The sequence below is a fragment of the Rhyacophila brunnea genome, unplaced genomic scaffold (assembly GCF_057557595.1).
Source record: "Rhyacophila brunnea isolate RB1 unplaced genomic scaffold, BYU_Rbru_1.0 scaffold_11, whole genome shotgun sequence".
Classification (NCBI taxonomy): Eukaryota; Metazoa; Arthropoda; class Insecta; order Trichoptera; family Rhyacophilidae; genus Rhyacophila; species Rhyacophila brunnea.
Genome location: NW_028232763.1, coordinates 31363995 through 31387448, shown reverse-complemented (window position 1 = coordinate 31387448; position 23454 = coordinate 31363995). Strand labels below are relative to the sequence as shown.

Here is a 23454-nt window from a genome sequence, read left to right as displayed (position 1 = left end):
GAAAGCACGTTACATTAACGTGACTAACTAAAGTACAAAACTATTAAAAATAGCATATTCTTTAACATGTGTTAAAGTTTATCCCATATTTATCCACACTCGAGATATTTAGCCTGTTATACCAGACCCAGTAGGGTAAGCCAGTTCCCATTAATTTTTTGTTTCCTGTGTGCCTTATTGCTGACGGTGGTCCCAACTGAATTAATAAACTTCACTTACTAAAATTTATAATATTATATAGGTACTATATAGGTCAGAAATATGACTATAATTTATGTTATTGACATTATAACCGCTTGGATATCTAAAACAATTTAGAGTAATTAATCCATTAGAAACATAATAGTTACATAAACTAAAAAGTCTGTGAATAAATATTTATGTTAAATAATATGTTTATTTTCAATAGTAGGTATTACAAAATTGTCATTGACATTGTAATTGACTGCAGTTTACCTTTATTTAGTGTGGATTTTTTTTGTTATTTCGCATTCGGGATTTTGACTTAAGCCCAGATAACAAAGCCTATCCCTGTTTACATGTCAGAAAAAAAATGTTAATTAATCTTGTTACTAACGTCATTATCGAAACATCACATTTAATTAAATGATTAGCGTGATAGTTAGACCTAAAGCGCGTCTAAACTTTTTATTACGAGAATTGATAGTGATTTTGCAATGTTTTTAGTATTGTTAAATTGGTAGCCATGGGAAAATTAATGTTTTATGTGTCTCCATATTGAAAGATGGCGGCACGAATAAGATGGTAGAGTGTTTTGACATTTGTTATATTATAATGGACGTATGATGAACTGTTATTTGTATTTATTTAGATCGAGAATAAGTAATAATGATGGCTTTAACGCTTGTGATTTATAACACTAATACTACTAGTTGTTTTTATTCCAGTGCATCAGTGGAAAATAAATAATATAACACAAGATATTCCCAAAAAATAATCGGAGGATTAAATGAGTACACATTGCATACAGCAGGTATAACCAACATCAAGTTATCTGTGGTATCCATTATCAAAACTTGCAAACCAAATTCTTATTATCATTCTTCAACATATTATATTAAATTTGACCTTCTTTTGGGTACAGTAAAGGTCAAACTATTATCCTACTGTGCAAGGAGCCTACAACGCGGCGGTAAGGTTATTTTAAAGCACGAGGATTCACATTTCCGTTTGTCACTTCAGAGGTGTGCGAAGTATGAAATTGATCTTGAGAAAGAATTGTTTTTTGTATGAAAACGCGACTCCAAGTTAGATAAATAAACACGTAACTCCTCATCAACCATCTGCAATCGTTTACATTTAATTTTCATGACCGCCAAGAAACCTAATTCGCAAAGATGCGATGATCTAAACTGAAACAGAGATTGCAAGGTTATAATAGCTAATCGTTCTCAGTTCTAAATCCAAAAATCTGACAATTCTATGTACTCTCTCTATGATTAAAATGTAAAATACGGAAATCTTACAAAACTGTATTTTACATTTTTAATTATAGTAGAGTTAGGAACACTGCCTTGTAGAGAAGTATCAGTCAAAAATATTAAAACTGTAGATACTTTTTAGCTATTTATTATAATATACATGTTCGAAATTATTGACAGTTAATATTATTTATTGATAGTCAGTTATGCTATTATTTTAATGGTCTTCTAATGAAAGGGTATAACTTTGTGTGTACGTAAGGTACTGTACTCATCGTATAACAAAGAGATCTTGAACTATTCGCGTCAATAATTGTTAGTAAAAATAAATCATTTAAATAAATAAATACGTAAGAGTAATGTTATCTTGCGCAGTTTATGGTAGCCGGTAAATCTTTAGGAAAGTGCAAACTGGAATGGAATCAGTAGAAGACCTTCAAGCACAATTATTATCGTTGTTGTTATTATTACTTTAATTTTGCACGAACATAAAGTATTTACGACTGTTTATCATAACATATTATAAATTACCGGTGTAAATTATTTAAAAAAAAAGGAATAATATGTAATGTAGATTCTTAGTTTCTATCATCTGATTTTTGAGCGGGTAATTCAAAAATAATAAAAAGTGCTGGGTGTGATTATAAGGGTTACATGTAAATTGTACGTATTACATTTCACCGTAGCACAGTTCGCCATGAGCTTTCTTATCGGAAAGAGATGACCGTATACTATACGGTGATTTCCATTTTCATAGCCGATTTTGGCAAAATTCATGAATTCAAGAATGAAAACCTAACCTAACCTAACTTAACCGCTAGCTTCCTGTAATCCGACAAGAACCGTGTTTTATTTAGACACGAATTTTATCTCAGTACTATACGACACAAAGAGGCTGGACGGTCTTTAATATACGACCATATATTTCCGATATAACATTTCACGGTGAAGTGTGATAAGGCAAACTGCATACGTACAAATTTCCAGACACGGTTTATAAGAAGGTACGATTATTGAGTATAAAAAATGTGTTATTTTTAATATTAATGTCTGTATTATAATATGCATTAAAGTTACGTAAAATAATGACAGTCAGTGTGCTTTGTGTCTCTTGGGTTTTGCTTGCTTCAAAAATTTTGTTCATTACGATAGTTTTCACATTTCTATCTTATTCGTCTGTTCTTTGGTCAATACCATCGGAAAAAATATATAATTCCAAAGAGGTCTTTGTTTTGGGCTATTTACACTTGGAGTCGGAGGATTTAGAGAGAAATATTTTACATGCTGAGACTGTATACACTTTTTACTGTATATATACACATATATCTACCTGCATTAACGTATTGGGGGAGGATTATCATCAAAGTCTTAACTAACTAAAACGTCATAATTTTTCCTTTTACCTTTTTTATATTTTAACTTCTATATTTATCAAAAAACACAATTTTTATTAAACGATTTTTGATTTTAGAATAATGTATTAGTAGACCAACTGTTATAATATTTTATTGATAAAAACAAAATGTATTTATCTTTTGTTGGTTTTATTACGTCGTATTAATTCAACCCCTCTTCGTCACAAATCATCATTTATTATATTAGACCCTATTATTTCCACCTTTACCTTCTTATTAATAGAATATTTTTATTAATATATACCGTAGCGCTTGATGACAATATCTCTTACCGTGACACAGTTTGGTATATTTGTTTTGAAATACTTAAAGATGTTTTTGGACAATTGTTTGATTACAACTAAAGAAAAATGTTATTCGTTAACATATAAAAAGATTTTTGTTAAAATATTTTAATTAAGTTTTTAAAATTATCGACAAACACTGAATCTACTGCCATGAAAAGGCAAAAGGGCTACTCACTTTAACTGCCTAAAATATCATTCCTACTCGTATCGTGTCATTGTTGTAAAGGAGAAATTCAAATGCTTGACGTAGGTAGACGCACATAATATGATTTTGAATAATTAAGACATTTTTCCGATTTGAACAATGCAGCGGTAAATTATCAACTCGCTAAATATTATCATTCTGAGTGTTGTTCGCCATCTTGAGGCAAAATAAAAAAAAAGAGTATTTTTCGAAACGACATTAATTAATGCTTGCGAAACAAAAGACAATATTGCCCACGCGCGTCCATTTCGCCGTTCGCGTTGATTTACTTTATCCGTTTTAATTGCATAACAAATGTCTTTATGAAAAGACGTTTGTGAAATATGCACCTGCGACCAGGCTCATAAATCTTGACGGCATTCATCGATAGACTCGGTTTGTTTCGCTTTGTCTCGACTGTATGTTTAATCGTTTATATGAAACGGAATTCTATTCGGGTAGCTTTCGCGAGCTTTTATCGAATTTTCATTTTATAATATCGCCGGCTTGTGATAAATCACTCTGTTTGATTATTTACTGCCATTCAAATACCAATAAAATACCGATAATATGAACTTTATTTCCTTCTCATTAACCTACATACATTTTCACATGCCTATGCGGTTATACACAGAGCAGTGATAGGCAACATTTTTAAACCAAGATAATATGCAGTAGCATTTTTTATGATGCATATGACGCAATTGATTCGTCAGAAGATTTTAAAGGGGACCATGAAACAGTTCAAACCGGTTATACACTTATTAAATTACACCAAAATTTTATAAAGATGCGCATTTCTCATAAATTGAGAGACCTATAAAGTAGTACCAAAACCATAACAAAATCCCTGTAATGTATTATAACCAATAGAAAAAAATTAGACACCCAGCAGGAATCGAATCCATCTCTCGAGTTTTGCACTCTTACACATATACCACTATGCTATAGGCGTCATACTTAATTGCGATATTATATTTATGATTATGATTAATATTATTTTCTCAGAAGTGTTTTCAAAATGATGTATGTTGAATAATAAGAATGTGACATTCTTAAATCTTATGAATTATTCGTTGAATACAAAATTAATTAACTCAATATTATGGTTTATATTTTATTATTTATTGTTGAGGGTCTCAAACGGGTATTAAGCCCGCCACTGTGTATATATTTGTAAGTAATAAAATTAAGTTATTGTGACTTACTATAATTAAGATTATTAAATCGATACATTGTCATAGTAAGGATATCTTCGAATAGGTTTTAGCACTACTTCAATAACACAGTATATTTTGTCAAAATGTTATAAAGTATGTATATTATTGTTAATATGAAAACTGAGCAAAGGATATATTATAATTAATATTAATAAAGGTCGATCGATAAACACGATAGTCCTTTTGCCTAACAAGTCCAGTGAACATTCACGATCGATACGAATCAATATTTGCGACCTCATTTACCTTAATACGCTGAAGGCATCGAATATCGGTTACCCGATAAACGATCCTTTGCGAGGATTTGCATAAAACTCAACGCAATTTTGTCTATTAAGTGTCGAATGAGATTATCGTGCCTGCAAGTTGTATTGGCAGCTCGCGTTTGATCGGATTCAATTAAAACTGGCAGAGTAAAGTAAACGGCCGATGTGAATTGATGGGACGATTCACAGAAATGTAGAACCTTTCAATGTAAACGGTAATGAAATCATCCATGTAATACCTACTGTATTTAAAACGTATATACTTATAACTAGTTTGTTAAGGTAAGCAAGGACGTAGAAGATTTTAGATTATCTCTCACAACATTTAAATACGAATTGATTAAAATAAAAACAAAATATTGGCTGTTATACACTTTTAAAGAATAATATCGCTAATGGATTCAAGCTCTGTACTATTCCATTTAAGTCGTTTTTGCGACCCGGGTGTCGCCTTTCGGCATCTTCAGGCGTCGTGTACACTCACCAAAGGTAAACACACACTGACAACGAACTCTCTTTACTCTAGCTTATATAATAAATCAATACAATAAAATAGGTAAAAACTCCATTACCTACCTATCAAGTCAAAGGTCACAAAAATACAATAAACAAATTATGAATAGTTGAAGTGTCAGTAAAAAGCCTAATTAGTAAAAACCCTATCTTATTATTAACAATACATATATTATAATAAATCGTCAAAACATAATAATAGATCATTATTCTTTATGAACAATAAAAATACTACATTCAAGAAGTGTAAATCGTCAATTCTAAGAAAAATAATGTACACGGCGCCTGAAGATGCCGAAAGGCGAAACCCGGGTTGCAAAAAACGACTTAAATGGAATAGTACAGAGCTTGAATCCATTAGAATTTAAATTCAAATTCCATCAAGTACCTTCGGTCGATAGTATTAATATTAATAATATCGCTATCTGTGAGATAAAGTTATAAAAATCGATTTTGAGGTTAGTATGCCAATCGATTGCTGAAAGCTATACATGCATATATACACAATGAATTACTGAGATTTAAAAAAAATATTATCACCCCATTTAAAAGAAAAAAAATGTCACTGTTTCATTTATTAAAATTGTTATCATCAACGCAACATCAAAGCAAAAGTGGAATAACTACATATATCAATTAATATCCTACCATTATTATCTATTATAAACCGCAAATAAAATAAACATATAGTTGACCATTTCATATGTATGACACAAACATTAAATTCAATTACCTCGAAACTAGTATTTTTGACTTATCCCACTATGCTCCTCTCATGTATCGATATGTTATTCACAGGTTCTACAATCCGATGACAGATTTTTTAAAGTTAAATATTTCTAGCGAAATAAAGTTCTTTCTACACCCACGATGGCCGCGCGGGCCTATAGCGTCGTGGGTCCCTGTTTCGAATCCTGTGTCTGGCAAGTACACATATTGTTTTTCAATTTGCGCATGAGTCAGAGTTTGGACCTAATAGGTTGAGCAAGTGGCTGACATCCATTTATCGTAAAAACTAAATCTGTTAATACAAACCTCAACTCTGTGGTTAGGTCTATATGGTCGGAAAATAAAGTTAATAAGTCAATACGCAATTTGTTTTAACGTCATAATTATAATACCTATTCATTTTACAAAATGTCGCAGTGACTACGTAATAGTTTTTGAATAAGCTTGTGAATCAGTCTGGGTATGTAATTACTGAACTATTATGATAAATCATTAGGTGGCTAACATTTTAAGTAATCATTATATCAAAGTTGTTAAAAAGTGTTTTTTTTTAAATAATATTAGATTGTTAATAATAATATCCGTGTTAAGATGTCAAGACGTCCAGAAAAGTTGATGCATTACGAAGTTACAATTTTTTTGGTCTGATAAGTGAAAGCAATGGTAAGCCAAAATTATTTTACATGTCTGACTATATTGTTGTCCATACATTAATATTACTATACCTAATAATATAGATTCGCCACCCCAGTACAATATACAAGTACATACCTAGTTCAAAACTAGCCCTCTATTTTTTGAACTGAGTTTTTTTAAAACTAAAATTCGGTTTGAACCTTGGATATTAATTTTGTTTGGGAATAATAAATAATATACTTATATTAATTATTGTACAATACAAAGATAGTATAAAAATAAAAACAAATGTCACATACTACTCGTATAACAAATATTCAATTATTATTTATGAGTGATCGGATAAGCATTTATACGGAAGGTAGAAAGTAGACTTATTCAAAAATACAAGCATGGGTAAGGTTTTAGAGATATAGATCGTCCACTGGGAGATCCCTGACTTATTCATAAGTACTAAGAACATCTCGAAGACTACGTTGGCAGCATTATTGCAGTTTGTACATCTTTTGAATAAGTCTTACCGGTTATGTAGTATTCAGAATGTTCTCAACAAGTTTATTGGTAAATTATGCGTAATTTTAAATTAATTACCCTATTTTTTATATAAATAATGAAAAAATCATTATGTATTAAAATAGTAAAGATTTTCAGATCTATGTTTATATCTTATATGCGTTAAATCCTTTCTCACGCCATACTGTCATTTTTAGCTAAATTATTTCTACTGAATTCTCGATGAAAAATAATTTAAAAAATAATACAATTATGGAGCATTTGCTGTTATATTTTCTTGTACGTGTGTTGTAGTAACTTATTTACAAATTAATTATTAATATATAAACTTATTATTCCATTTTTATGTAATATTATAACCAAAATTAAAAAAATTCACTAGACGTATTTTATTTTTCACAAATAAATAGTAAGTCACACTACATTTTGGTCACATAAAAAGCAGCACTGAGCAAACAGAAAGTATAAACTATTAAATTAATCATCTATGACTGCAGACAAATAATTATTGTGTGAAACGAAACTTCCAATATGTTTATTATTATAAGCTTGAATTCTGCTTGTTTTCCACTTGATTTTGACTTGATAACAGTAAAAAAATCAAGATAATACTTATAATGGTGTTGTCAGGGTCTAGGACGATTAGGCGCCGGGACAACTGGGCGCCAAGCAATCGAATGGAATTCGAAAATAAATTGACGTTCGTCAATTATAAGTACTTAAAAATATATACCATTTAATATTATTATTTATATTTAAATTATTATATTATTATTTAATACTTGGCGAGAATTTAAATAAGCACACGTAAATAATGATTCAATGTTTAAGTTCCAACGAAAAGAGAGTTCTTTCATTTTTATATAAAGCCTCAATCCGCAATAAAAAGCATTATGTTAAGTGCAAACAGAATTAAAACTACTACGTATTAGATAGAAACTGATTAAAATTCTTCGTCTTTCTGTATAAAATCGTAACGAACGTATATTTATTTTATTCGACAGTGCGCGCCCAATTGTCCTGTTCTGTTGCCCAGTTGTCCCATTCCCTGTTGTCATACTTATAATTATTATGAAGTTTAGCACTAATAATGAATATATTGCTATTTAGTTGACCCAACTGTGTTCGCCATTTGCAAACGAGTAAATAAATACAATTAATAAAGACTATATATTATATGTTTTTAAACAACACTACTTGGGGTTTTAGAAATTATGAAATTATGAGTGAAAATATTGAATTTTAATATTATTGGGAATGTCCGCGCCCGTCCAAACACTGAATACGTTTTTGAATTACATTCCCTGCAACTAATAGGTTTACATTCTGTGAGAGTGTTCTTCATATTAAATAAGGTATGCAATCAACGCATAGTTCGCGTTTTTATTATTCTATATCAGTAACCAGTTTTGAAATGGCCGCGAAAATAAACGCAAAAAGCTACTAGGTACAGAGACCGCCCTACATGGGTCTGTCTATAAGAAGTTTTTAATATCTTTGTGCGGTATCTATAATGTAGTATAAAATAATCAATACTATTTAAAGATGAAAAAGCGTAGTACATAATTAATGCAATGCGAGTGTTTGTAATTATATACCTGTATACTTTTTGGTAAAAAAAAACTTTGAAGAAGCTGTAAATATAGAATAATGTAAGTATATAATTTATGCAAACTCTACAAAACGTTTAGTAACTAGTTTTTTTTTTTGTAGAAATAAAGAATTCAGCATTAGGGTTTACGATCCGGGAATCCCTCTCAATATTTTGATACTCCCTGGATCAAAAATGATCGAATCGGGAATTCTTCTTATATGTTCTTTGGCAATAAAGGTACGTTTTGTTATATAACATATTAAAAAAACGTTTAGTTTAAAGATAACGTTGGTTTGTTATTAATAACATATTTAAATTTTAGAATAGAACAATAATATTTTATTTTTTCAGGATTACTTGAAAGGGATTAAATATTGCCATCGTAAGTGGCCCAATAACTCATGGCGGGTTCTAGCCTCCCTCAAGGACTTCCTACATTTAACCCTATCCTAGGGCAGTGTCATCCAGACACTGGCCGCTTTGGAATATTTGTTGACACCGTTCAACCAACGGTCTGTCGACCTCCGACCGTCCTGTCTGGTATCCATGATTTCCGTTAGCGTTTGAGGACTGTTCATTTTTTTTACATAACATGACCATCGTAGTCTACTTACTATCTATAAACTATTTAATATTATGTATAGGTTAATGGCATCTTTTAAGACATTTTGTGGATACACGAATATTTTTTTGACCAATATCTACTCTGGTTCTGATTACACAGGACTTAACTGAATTTTAAAAACAAACAAACACTATCTACAGATTATAGTATTCGTTTAATGAAAAAAAAATACGTTTGACCTACAAAGTTTAGTGTGCACTATTTATGTCGGACCTTAACAGTCTATCTCTACCCTTCACCACTGTCTGATATTATAATATGTTATTAAATTTCCTTTGATTAGGTAAGTTAAATAATAAATTCTCTTATTTTATTGTCTATCAACAATTTCTTTTATTTTGTTAACTGTCAATTCATGGTGGAACTGCATTGTATTGTTGTTTTAATTTAATAAAACGCAATTTTTTTTATAGTACTTATTCCACTTTTAATCAATAGATTAGGACCGGTTTCGTCCGCCTCAGAGGGACATTTTCAACTAATAACTTGAAAATGTTCCTCTGAGGCGGACGAAACCGGTCCTAATCTATTGATTAAAAGTGGAATAAGTACTACAAAAAAATGCGTTTTATTAAATTAAAACAACAATACTATCAACAATTGACATGTTTATATTTTTTTTTGTGATGTTAATACTCTTCAATGTGTTTATAACGATTATAATGTAATATATATAAACAATGTGCGCATTCATTAAATGTTTAACCTGGTGATATAAATTATAATTCAGGTGCGTTCGGTATGTCAAAGAATCTAGAGCTCATTAGGGGTCGGGCAAGAAAGAAAATGCTTTGTTATTTCAACACCCACATTTCCTTGGCATAACGATTGCCTGCGAGTATTTGCGTATATATGTATAAATCAAATGGGGTAAATAATTGGCTCAAGGGAAAACATTTAATGAGAGCAATCCTCAATGGTCTATTTATAAATAATATGACCACGCACTCGATGCGCTTCGTAATAAGACGATTACTGGCCGAGTAAATCTGCATACACTCTTCAACTGGTACAATACAATTTGTTTATTTAAAATCGTATTATCGGTGTAAAAATTATGAAATGAAATTCATCTACCTATACTAATAGAAAGTTTTACAATAAAATGCATTATTATACTATGACAATAGGGTTGTACTATGGAAAAGGCTTCTGTTTAAAAAAAATCAAAGGCTTGAAATTCATGTTTAAATAAAATATGGTTCTGGTCGGTTTTGAATTTACAGGAAAGCAGCACCAAACAAATTTTGAAAATAACCAATATACTGAATAATCTCTTAGGTTAGATTAGGTAAGGTTAGGTTTTCATTCTTGAATTCATGAATTTTGCCAAAATTGGATGTAAAATTGAATTAACGTTAATATTGAATCTAATAAAATTGGAGACCGTATAGCATACGGTCATCTCTTTTCGATAAGAAAGCTCATGGCGAACTGTGCCACGGTTAAATGTTTTACGTACAATTTACATGTAACTATAGTGGGGAAGCTGACGGAAGAAATACGAACTACACCGCACAGAATATTTTGATATGTATCGATTATCTACGAACCTGTCCGAACCATACAATGACAACATCGTATCTCGCTTAGGTTTGAAAAATTAGATTGGAGAGACAGTCAGCACTTTTAAGTGTAAGCAGTTATTATGGCGATACATCCATGCACGTGTACAGGTGCTATAAATCAAGAAGAAAAATCAGTATTCTGCTATGCGGATAGTTATGTTGTCCTTAAATGTTCGATGCGGAACCAATTGACGCATGAAAATGCAGCTTTAATGTTTACTAATAAAGGCAAAACAACTGCAAATCCTGTAACACAAACGACGAAAAAAGTCACCAATAAACAGAAAAAAGCCACAATGGGAGTATAGCTTCGGAGGATGCAAAGATGCTGTTGCGCCGGCCGAACGAATGGACAAGACAATGAGGGTGTCCAGACAGGCCCAGACCGCCGCGGTTGCAGAACTTACACTAGGAATGCTATGTTAAAAGAAAATATTGGTTTTAATGTTATTAATATCAGTATTGGCACCAAAAATTAAAAATAATTTCTTTATTATGGAATCGAATAATTATTTATTTTCTATACTAATAATAAAATTGGAGTAACTATCTGCCAGTCCGTTTGTTCGGTTATAGTGATGATTACACAGCTTATAAACTATATTGTTGAAATTTAATCAACTAAGTAGATACATTAGTAGACTTTATATATCGACAATAATCGATATCTCAAAAATAACGAACTAACAACAATATTATGTGATGAGGCGCAGCTAGAAAACCGCGCGCCTAGAATTCGAGCAAATACTAGAATTAATATTTTTAAATAATCATTTTGTTAGTTCATGAATTTTCTTCTTATAGAGTTTTTCGGTTATTTGAATCATAATTGTATAATAGAGATATATTCTACTCTTAGAGTTCGAATGAGTGAAGTATGAACGATACAATTCTATTAGTCATACATACATATAATGGAAATAGTAATTGAATCGAGTTGAAATTGAAATCATCAAGGAATACGATAAAATGGATTGATAAGAAGTATTAAATACATAAGTAACTTATATACATAAAAATGTAATCATCGACTTCAGATCCCCCCCACGAATGGAAAAAATACAAATTATTTAGGAGAGTGTAAATTTTTCCTCTTCGTCAGAACCCATGAGGCCTGAAGTGACTGGAAAACCTGTGGCAATTGGTACAACTTTCTAGGCCGTCTAGGGCAGTGGTCGGCAAACTCATTAGCCAACAGAGCCAAATATCAACAGTACACGATTGAGATTTCTTTTGAGAGTCAATTTTTTTAAACTTTAATTATATAAGTAGGCACCTACACTGTTTATAAACTTAATGAGCTTAAATTAAAGTTTTAAGTCTTAATTAAACTATATGTACACCAAATAAAAGTTGATATCATACTTAATTAGATCTTATTTATTGATAAAAATTAAATTGTAAGTAAAGTATCAATAAAATTAAAAACATTTAATGTGAACAATGGCGTTGCATCTCTTTGGAAAGTTTGGATAAGTCAGGTTTGTATATTGTTGTTTTAATGTTAGGCACGATTCCAGATTTTCATCAATAAGACGACTTCTCAATATACTCTTGATAAGGTTCATGCTTTAAAAAGATTGTTCGCATGAATATATAGAACCGAAAAGGGAAAAAACAGCACATAGCACAACCCAACCCTTTCCTGCTGCATTTTTTCATAATTTACATTCAGACCCTCTCACACGTTAACAATATCATCAATAGAAGTCTCGATAGCATGAATGTTATATCAAAAATTGCAAACACCCCTAACTAATAGTTAGTATTGCGGGTAGCGTAGACATCAGCTTCGTAGCATTGAGTTGCTCGATTCCGCTCTACGCCTCGTCGCAGATATAAATTGAGCATGACGTAGCAAGTGACCGGCCGATTGGACCACTATGCTCATTACTAAAGTTACTTTGAATACTATATTGAATTCAGTGGTAGTAAACTATTCAAGAAAATAATACATACACACATATAAATGTTAATATTTTGTTGTATACGCGTTGTTATAATCAGGTACGTACAGAATACAGTGTGCACAGTGCCTGAACATGCCGAAAGGCGAAACGGGATAGCAACAAATTACTCAAATGAAATGGTACAAAACTTAAATCAAATACCATGAAAACTACAGCTACATAAGTCAGTGGCGAGGAGTAGAGGTAGGCTGTTAAGATTTGACATACACAGTGCATATTAAATTTTGTCAGTCATACTTATTTGTTTTTATTGAACTAAGAACACAATTTGCAGATGGTGTTGGTTAGTTTTAAATATTCAATTAAGCCCTGCCTAACCAAACCATAATAGTTTAGGTATGCTATAGGCGATCCGACAAACATACTGCACACTTTTTTAGTCATACTTATTTGTTTTCATTGAATTAAGAATACATAGTACAGATGGTGTACGTCAGTTGTAAAAAATCATTAACGCCTGCATAATCGATAAAAATATTCTTCTATCTATAAAATATCTAAAATGATGTATGGTTAAATCGTTTAATTAACTGATAAACTGTAGTGTGTACTGTCTATGGCGGATCTTAACAGCCTACCTCCACCCTTCGCCACTGACATAAGTAGTGGTTGAATAAATTTCAAATACATAATAGTACTATACATATTATATATTATGTTGTATAACAAAATATATAATTTGCCCTATCTTAAAACATAAAACTAGATAAATAAACTATACAAGCCTATAAAAACTAAAAAGCCCTTATCACATTCATAATAATAAAATTAAAGTTAAAACATCTCTCAATCCTATCATAATATAAAAGCCTATTTGAAGTCGATAGTAATTTTTATTTATTTAGTGAATTTGAAAAATATTTGAAGGAACATGTATTGGTTTTTTAATTTTATCTGGTTGGTGATTTCTGCTTTGGGCCACGGAGTATATTTGTATATTTCTGTTTAATTTTCGCATGCACGAATTCAAGCAATAATGAAATGCAAGCGCACTGAAAAAACGTTTCTTATTATTCTTTTTTTATTGATTTGGTGCACATTGCCAACTTGTTATTGAACGCCACTAATTTTATAAATTTTACGAAACATTAAAGGTACACATAAATATATTGAGTTATAATGTCATATATAATTGTGCGAAATTCATATGATATTATAATATCATAAATACAATAATTATGGCCACATAAAATTCTTATCAGCTATATAATATTATATTATAATACTTAATTATCAACGATTTTAATCATATTTAAAAAAAAAACATTCGCTTTGACTAATGTGAATATTGACAATGCGATTTTATGTGAAAAAAATATGAAATTAATATGTACCTATATAAACTGTGTATTTTTGAAATTTACTAATGAAAAAATTTAAAAAAATCAGGATCAAATCACAGTTATATTAAAACCAATAAAAATAAAATCGACATTGCAAACTGATTCCATTCGAATAAAATTGCAATATTATTTGAAACAAATATATATTTACACATTATAATATAAAGCTCCGTACATTTAATTATTATTAACAATAATAAGTTATTTTTATTGATAATATTCTCACGATTTTCATTTTAATTTGAAAACATTTAACGTAATATTATAATATGAGAACATCGAACGTAATTGCATTAGGTATAATGTAGACATTTTATTAATTTTCGCGCATATCATGATTTGAATTGGTAGGATTTCCTGTTGATTAACATAAGTATAATATACTTTAATATTACTTTATAATATAAACTGTATTAATATATAAAAAAAGTATATATTATATACATTACGTATTCTATTAGGTACTATAATAATATGAATAATTACTTTCATTGATGCCCATTAAGAATAATATCACTAAACAATCGATGTTTAAATGAAAGAAATACTCTATCCCAGGGAACTCAGAAATAATGGAAACTGAAACACCTAACGGGTAAGGAGAAGCAGGCAACCGATCTCGAGTAAGGAATAATATGGGATAAATTTAAACACTTTTCAAGAATACCTCATACGTCGAATACTAACAACTGCTTTCGGTTTATGCATTGACGCTAATTTAATATTGGCGTATTACACACACTATTGCACGTCTATTATAATGCGTGGTTCATTTCCGTAGGACACGCACACAATCAAAACCCTGCGCCAAAATTTACTGCATTGGTATATAGCCTATCGGTATTCTATTTATTATCTATTCTGTGCTCTATACATACAATTTCGATAGTATTCGGTAGTTGTGTTTAGTCTTGGTGTATGTGTCAATAATATTCTTATATGTTTTTGAAGCACATTATAAATTGCACAACAAATCGTCTCTGTTCTGGCAGAACACACTAACTGGAGAATACTAGTTTTGAGTAATTTGACTTTGAAGTTGTTAAAATGTTTGAAATAATGGTCTATCATGTAAGTTTATTAAGTAATCGTAAAAATGATGACTTTAAAATAAAGACTGTTTATTTATTAAGAAGGTTTCCAGACGGTAAAGCTTGAAATAAGGAACATTTTGGTACTAACTCAATATGTCATTTTTTCGAATTAGTGTTTTCTGCCAGAACAGTGACGAAATGTTGTGTCAATAATATTCTTATATGTTTTTAAAGCAAATGTTAATGTAAATGTAATTAAACCAATGACGGGTAGTGAAGTAAGTCATTTTGTAATAAGCACATAAAATAGGTATCGACAACATTTCATATTAGTACTAAAATAGTCAATAAACGACAATAATTGTTATACAAAATAAATAGTTTTTATCTACGGTTTGGTAGCAAATAATTTTAGTAAAATAAAACTTTAAACAAAATATAACATTAAGGCTATACTTCAGCTGGAGCACGGTCTAAAACGTTCGTGACTACGCGACGCGAAGATTGTGCAAACGACGCGTGCAGAACAAAACAAAATTTGTCTTAAAATGTCAACATGCATCCATTTAATGTTATGTTTATTGTTTTATTAGTAATAATAATAATATATTCATTGACATGTTTTCTTTTTCAAATAAATGGGGATCGTTTTTTAGTCATCTTTACACGATTTAAGAATAAATTTCCCCGTCGCCATCACAAAACAAATTGACGTGTTCACAGCTCGACTTTCACTCTCCGTTTGTCAGCGAGTCCGAAATTTGGTCGCACCTATAGTTGAAAATTATTTGCCGTTTCACTGAAGTATGCTCTTAATAATTTATTAGTATTATGACCCAGTTATTAACGCATCAATTTATCTCACACAATTATAATGAATGTAAGTATTATAAATTAAGATATGAGGGGTGGCGAGTTTTTTTTTAATATTACACATATAATTATTAGGATTAATAATTACAAATCTGATAACGTGTATGTCTAATTTAAATGTGGATTTAATGGATAGATAACCTAGAAGAAATAGCTATCAACCATATCACATTCACAATCGGTAAAAAAGGCGGGATGTCCGTTTTGAATTGTCGAGACAATAATTATGACAATCACATTCAATTCTACATATTTTATAATACTCGGAATGAGATGTGATTTAACATACTTATATTATTTTTAATAATACTTTTTTTCCAAAAAGAATTGACAGTTAATACAATTAAAGTGAAAAAAAAATGTTGCTGGAAGATTCAGCCGATTATTAATGTACTTATATAAAATTATTTTTCATCAAGTGTAATCAGATGAACATAAAATTTAATAAAAAAAATCAAGAACTGTTATTCGTGCAATGTAATTATAAAAAATGATCGACATCATTAAAAATCATAAAGACATTAAAAGAATATTTTTTAATGTTTTCTTCGTTGTTATGAAGACATAAAAAACCTGTCATCTCTCCTTTATTTCGTTTAAAAATGATTATTTCGCGGTAAAGTGTTTGAAAAGCGAAGTAATTAGTATTATTTTTTATGCTCCATATAAGCCAATTATTATGTATGTATGAAAACAGCTTTGATTGCTTACTCCATAATACAATCAATTAATTCTGCTTTACTAAATTGATAGCACCTGTACACGTACATGGATTTATTTACACCGATATTGAGTATTTTAAACTATCGTGACAATAACTGTTTACACGTAAAAGTGCTGACTGTCTCTCCAATCGCATTCTTCAAGAGTAAGCGAGACGCGATGTTGTCATTTTATGGTAGGTACTGTTTGACAGGTCGTAAAAATCGGTTAACCTCAAAATGAGTCTCTACGGGGTGTAGTTCGTTTTTTGCCGGCAGGTTCGCCATTATCGTTCTACTGCCCAGGCGCAGATCGAAAAAATCTCAACTGTCGCATGCAAATTCAGAAGCTTTCGAGCTTTTTTGATTCATTCATGCATACACGTGCATTTTCTTGTTATGGCTGCGATAATAGATACTGTCAGCAGTTAATCCATGCACGTATAAACGGGGTATACGACTTCATTATCTACATGGTTAGAAAATAGCCGAATTAAATTAATTCAACATATAAATAATAACAATGACTCGAATGTTTTAAGACTACATAATTAAACTTAGTATATTTTTTATTCAACGAATAATTTATATGATTTGAGAATGCAACATTCTTTACTAAACAAACATAATTTGGAAACACCTCAGAAATATAGATTTTTTTTTGAAAAAAAAAATATACTTATGTAATTTTTTCAATTATTAGCAAGTGCACGTACGTTATGACTCAATTTTCAAGAGATTTCTGATGCTGGCTAATAATCAAGGTAAGTACCTATTATTGGTACCTACTTTGATTCGAATCACAAAACCAGTCGCCAATATTGCTTCAGTTGCATGTCTACTAGTTAATTTCATCGTAATTAAGTATGATGCAGGTGGCTCAAATGGTAAAGCACATCGACCGGAATCCAAGTTCGAGTTCTGTCTGGCCTTATATATTTTTTTAATTTTCTTTTCTAGTAGGTGTTTCTAAATTGTGTATGTTTAATTAGGATTGCGTATTATATAATACGTTTTATTGACAGTTAGAGTATACGTTTTATAACATTATACTTTTTTGCAATTTTTACTACACTGATCCTTAGTTTTAACAGTTAATCAGTTAATATAATATAATATAACCGACAACACTTGTCTTCGTAAAAATAAATGTATGAGGAGTTACGTAAAGATAAAACAAAACATCAGAACTTTAAGATAATTCCATCATAATTTGGTATGGTACAAATAGAATAATTGGTAAAATATGTTGGCTGTAATCCAATGTATGCAGGTTCTATCCCCGTTCTGTAATTTTTAATATTATGTGTGTTTCTGAGGGCTCGAAATTATTTATGTAAAAGTATGAAAGTGTTTGTTAGAAAAATATTGTCCGCGTGGTACTTTTGCATGTGTCATGTATCAGTAACCGCCTCACAATCCCGGGCGACATCATTTCGTTGTTGGTGCAGTTTTGAGTCTCGTTGGCTGAATTTATTACGGTGCCACGAGCTGACGACCGGCGTCTCCTGCCATCGTGGATTCAATACCAATGGCGTGTAAGAGACCACGAAAGACAACCAAATTATTGAATTCAATCAAATAATATATTGTATTTTGTCTATCTAGTCAAATATAAAATCACTATGTGGGCCTAAATTGATCCGAAGCATAGACGTACAATTTTAGAAAATGGCGAAAAACTCTTCCAGTAAAATGTCATAAAGTACTATTTATAATAACTGCTATATGTTATTTACAATTTTTATTTAATGAATACGAATTAATTGTGTTGAATTTACTTATACTCGTAATTGCATTTATTACTGACAGTCATTGTAATATTAATCGAAACAATATTTTGTAAAAGCAACATTTCTTATAATATATTATATTGTTTTAGTAATTATATATTCTATGTTGGATAATTTAAACAATTTAACAATAAATTTACATAAAACAACAAATATTTGTATTTTATCGCACATTTTCTACATATCAATTAAATCGCGCCATTCACGTTAAAGATTTTTTAATGTTAAAATAATATATACGTTGGTTAATTTACTTCCTATTATTTATATCGGTCAGGACGTCACTGCTGCCACCCCCCACTTATTATTATAAACACACTATAATAAACCCCCGCCAATATGACCATACATAAAAGTGAGAATTTGATTTATGTTTATATCGGAATTTCGATATATTATATCATAATATAATATAATGATAAATATTTTGCAAATATCGATATTTATTTAAGACGGTACTTCAGTGAAACGCCATATTATTTTCAACTATAGGTGCGACGAAATTTTGGACTCGCTGGCAATCGGAGAGCGAACGTCAAGCTGTGAACACGTCAATTTGTTTCGTGATGGTGACGGGGGTATTAATTTTTAAATCGTGTAAAGATGACTAAAAAACGTTACCCATTTACTTGAAAAATAAAGCATGTCTATGAATATATTATTATTGTTACTAATAGAACAATAAACAGAACATTAAATGGACGCATGTTGGATTTATATGACAAATTATATTTCATTCGGCACGCGTCATTTGCACAATCCGCGCATCGCCTAGCCACGATCTTTTTTTTTAGACCATGCCTCAACTGAGGTATAGCCTTTATCTTAGTAGATTTTTGGGTTCTTTACTTCCTTCTTTACTTGAGTAAAGAAGGAAGAAGGACACACGATGGAAACCCAAAAATCTACTACGATAAAAAACAACCGTGAAAGCCTCAAATATTATATTTATTTAATAATTATTTATTTCACCATTATGCATCCATTAAATGTAATAATTATTAAATAAAATAAATAGCATTCATATAAATCATTACGACCCTCACTGCATATATCATGACATCGTTAATAAACGTTTAGTATTAAAATACACATGTTCTGAATAAGTCAAAGAAATTAACGTAAATTTTCAATTATCACCCTTATTTTCTATTGCAATATGGGTAGAGTTTATATTTCAAGTACCTACCTACATGTAAATGCATTTCCAATATTGTAGTGGCATGGTATAACGCAAAATGGGATAACAATACTGTTACAGCATGAACGTAGATTTGCAATGATGACCGTTATCGAAATACAGGTAGAGTTATTATGTTTATTTATTTAGATTTGTATGAATTGGTTCTTTTATTAGGTCCGTTTTTAATATTAACATAAATATTATATTATCTACTATGAACATACAATATTAACGTGATGTTCGATAGTTTTTCCACGAAACAAGATATTGTCAGAGTAGCATCAATGCAAAAGCATGTGATGCATTTAAATTGATGTAAGTACTGTAAAATAAACACATTCGCACTTACTAAATCCTGCGTATTAGAAGAAATCGAACGTGCGCATGTTCAAGGTTAAACTAATTTTATATTAGTTTTTTTCTCTTATTTTTAATATTATTATCCTATCACATCATGCGTTTGGAAGAGTATCGACATTGAATTCGACACTATCAATTCGACAAAAGTCCCGCCTTTTGCCGTGTCTCTGGCGTAAAAGACAGTGGGCTGAGAGCAGCAGTTGTTCCCTTTGTATTTTTGACTGCCATTTGAATGCCGGCCCCAGAGCGCGTTGCCCAAAAACAACATGGCAAATAAATTGTGCGACCGGGTTGTATCCGGCCCCAGCCTTCATTTGCGTAATGGGATTCACGTCGCTTGCAACAAGGGCCCTCTCTCCCCATGAAACAATCCTCCCAAATACAGTTCCGAATCAGAGCAATGTATTACCTACTTGATATTGATTAAATAATTGACTATCCTATTATTATTATGTTCTTACATGGTTATATTACCTTTTCATATTTGTCTTAAATTATCTATAAAGCATGAGAGAAAATATATGAAAATGTGTAAGAGGGAGAGAGATAGGGAGAAAACGTATTTAACCTGCACGTATAAACGCAAATTCTAAATTTGAAAAATCTTAAGAATCGTTTGTTTTTTTCGGCTCATGAAATAAAACAAATGTCAATAGTTTGACAGCTGATGTTTACAAGCGGTAATAGCAGATATAATAGTGTTTGGAGTATAGAAAAATTCGTGTATTATCCAAGAGATGTAGGGGTAATTATAATAGGGATAGTGTGTTGTAACCTACTGTGACCGCAACATATATAATCAATCAAAAAATACAAAGAATATGGACGAGGAAGAACCGCTAGCTAAGCGTCGCCGCTTGGCGTGGTCAGCAAAGTCAGGAGACTCTACAAAGATTCGACCAGGCTGATGCAGCAGCTCACGAACAAATAATTGAGTATAAAACATTAGAACAAAGACAGTCAAACAGAACATACAAGTTAAACGCACAAGAGAGAGAGAGAGTCGGGAAGAATACGTTGGCAAGTGGTACTACCACCCGGTAATATTTTCTAGTTATTAAAAAATACGTAAATTTTATGACTATAAGTGCTACTCTACAAGATTTATTGTGTTATTAATTAATTACCAACATTATCTTTATTAAAATATAATGCAATACAATAAATCAGACATATCCAATGTGTCAATTGCACAATATAGTAGCATATACGTGCAGTTGTAATATAACATGGTTTCATTTAATTTTTAAGAGTGAGCATTAACTATTCCGTTAAAATTCACACCGAAAAGCCTGAGTGACTTCGGCTTAATACTTGATTCGTATTACACCACTTACGACCTGAAGAAGGTGTGAGAAAAAGAGAAGATCTGAATTCCCACGCTTTTAGACGTATTTTGAATATTACTTAGAATATTACCTATTAGACGTAATTATTAAAAATAATATATTATTATTTAACGTGTTTAAGTTTATTCCATATTTATCCACACTCGAGATTTAAACCTTGTTACAGCCCCACGCACTTCCAATTTTGTGTTCCCAGCGCATCTATTCTATACACAAGGCTGCTATAGGCCGCTATCGGCAGCTTTCGAGAGTAGTTTTTCATTTTTTGTATCGAAGTATTAGCACTTATTGTAACAATAATTACAATAAGTTAGTTGTAATTGTTACAATGAAGACGGATTGTCACAATAAGTGCTAATACTTCGATACAAGAAATGAAAAACTACCCTCGATAGCTGCCGATAGTGGCCTATAGCAGTCTTGTGTATAGAATGGATGCGCTTGATACGATATATCGCCGAAAAATCCGCGTTATGTATTTATAATTAAATAAAAAAATGCATTATCTCTTTGTGTTTTTGCTTCGCTCCTGCGTTCAAAGACAATTCCTGTGATGCACGGAAACAAAGGGCGGGGGCGCCGGGGAGGGATTCTGGTCGGAATAATACGAATCGGTCCAACGTTGGCAGCAAGGAGATCACTGATGGCCGATTTTATTTTAATGATGCCCGTGAAACGGACCCGAATCCCAAATGTCCGGACGCGATGCGATTGTGACGTCGACGAATTCAAAACGAGTGCCAGCGGATAACATCTTGAAGTTTTGGAAAACATCTCCCGAAAAACGGCATTACGTATTTAATTAGGCTGGCTGTATGGAAAAGGGTTCGATGCAATTCACATGTTTATATTATTAGCATCGTCGAACATTATTAAAAAAATACACATGATTATTTCAAACAACAGCATTTAAGTCTGTCAGTGCTAAAGACGCGCTAAGCGCGTAACGATTAGGTGGCCATTAGATATAATTAAGCATGCTATTTAAATGTGGTAATTAATTAGCAATTAGATAGGATAGTAGAAAAGATTCACTAAACAAATACAAAATTTGAACTTGTATTGAACTTGTTGAACAAAAACTTGTATTGCAAGAATATCATTTGAAGTAGTTTTATGATTGGTTTTATGCAATACGTTGACAGCTCATTGTAAATTAACGTTGAAATTCGAATTTAGAATGCAATCTTTACGTGAATTGGAAATGCTGTTTTGCCTACCTGGAAGTATTTATTTCCTTAGCCCTTAAATACACGATGGCAACACTTTAATGTACGTATTATTTTCCTAATCGATCCAATTTAATTTTTAATATTTTTTAAATTGACAGTGACATCTGTAAATAAAACTATAACTATTTTTAGCACATTTTATGCACTATAGAGAACTGTGAGTTTTTAAATAAAATTTCGTAAAAAAATAAAGAATAATAGGAACTATTTGATGCGTAAAAGCAACACCATGCCATAATAATTAAGGATCAATGGACCACATATATTCATATAATTATATAAAGTCAAAAGATGGTGAAAATGTTTTTTTATTAGATTAACTAAACAAATGAAAAAAAAATACTTAATATAAATTTGAGTTGACGTTAATTATAATTACTAATAGAATAATATTTGATAACGTTTATTGATAAAAAATAAAGAATTATCATGCACTGAGTGGAAAGCCCATCCAAGTATTAATGAAAATATGTGTATTCTTGTTAATTATAAAATAGTCTATGTTGGCATTTATACTTTTCTTATGTTGCATGTAAATTGGCAGAAAAAGATGGCCTAAAGTCCCCCTATAAATTTGGTATGTACTTACCTAATTCCATCATATTTTTTTATCAATAGCAATGG

The 23454-nt window shown here is 30.9% G+C and overlaps 1 protein-coding gene across 1 annotated transcript in view; it reads right to left on the bottom strand.

Moving 5' to 3' along the window:
* The window catches only part of ds (dachsous cadherin-related 1), a 114337-nt gene that overhangs the window by 68484 nt on the left and 22399 nt on the right, over positions 1-23454 (bottom strand). The window lies entirely within an intron of this gene.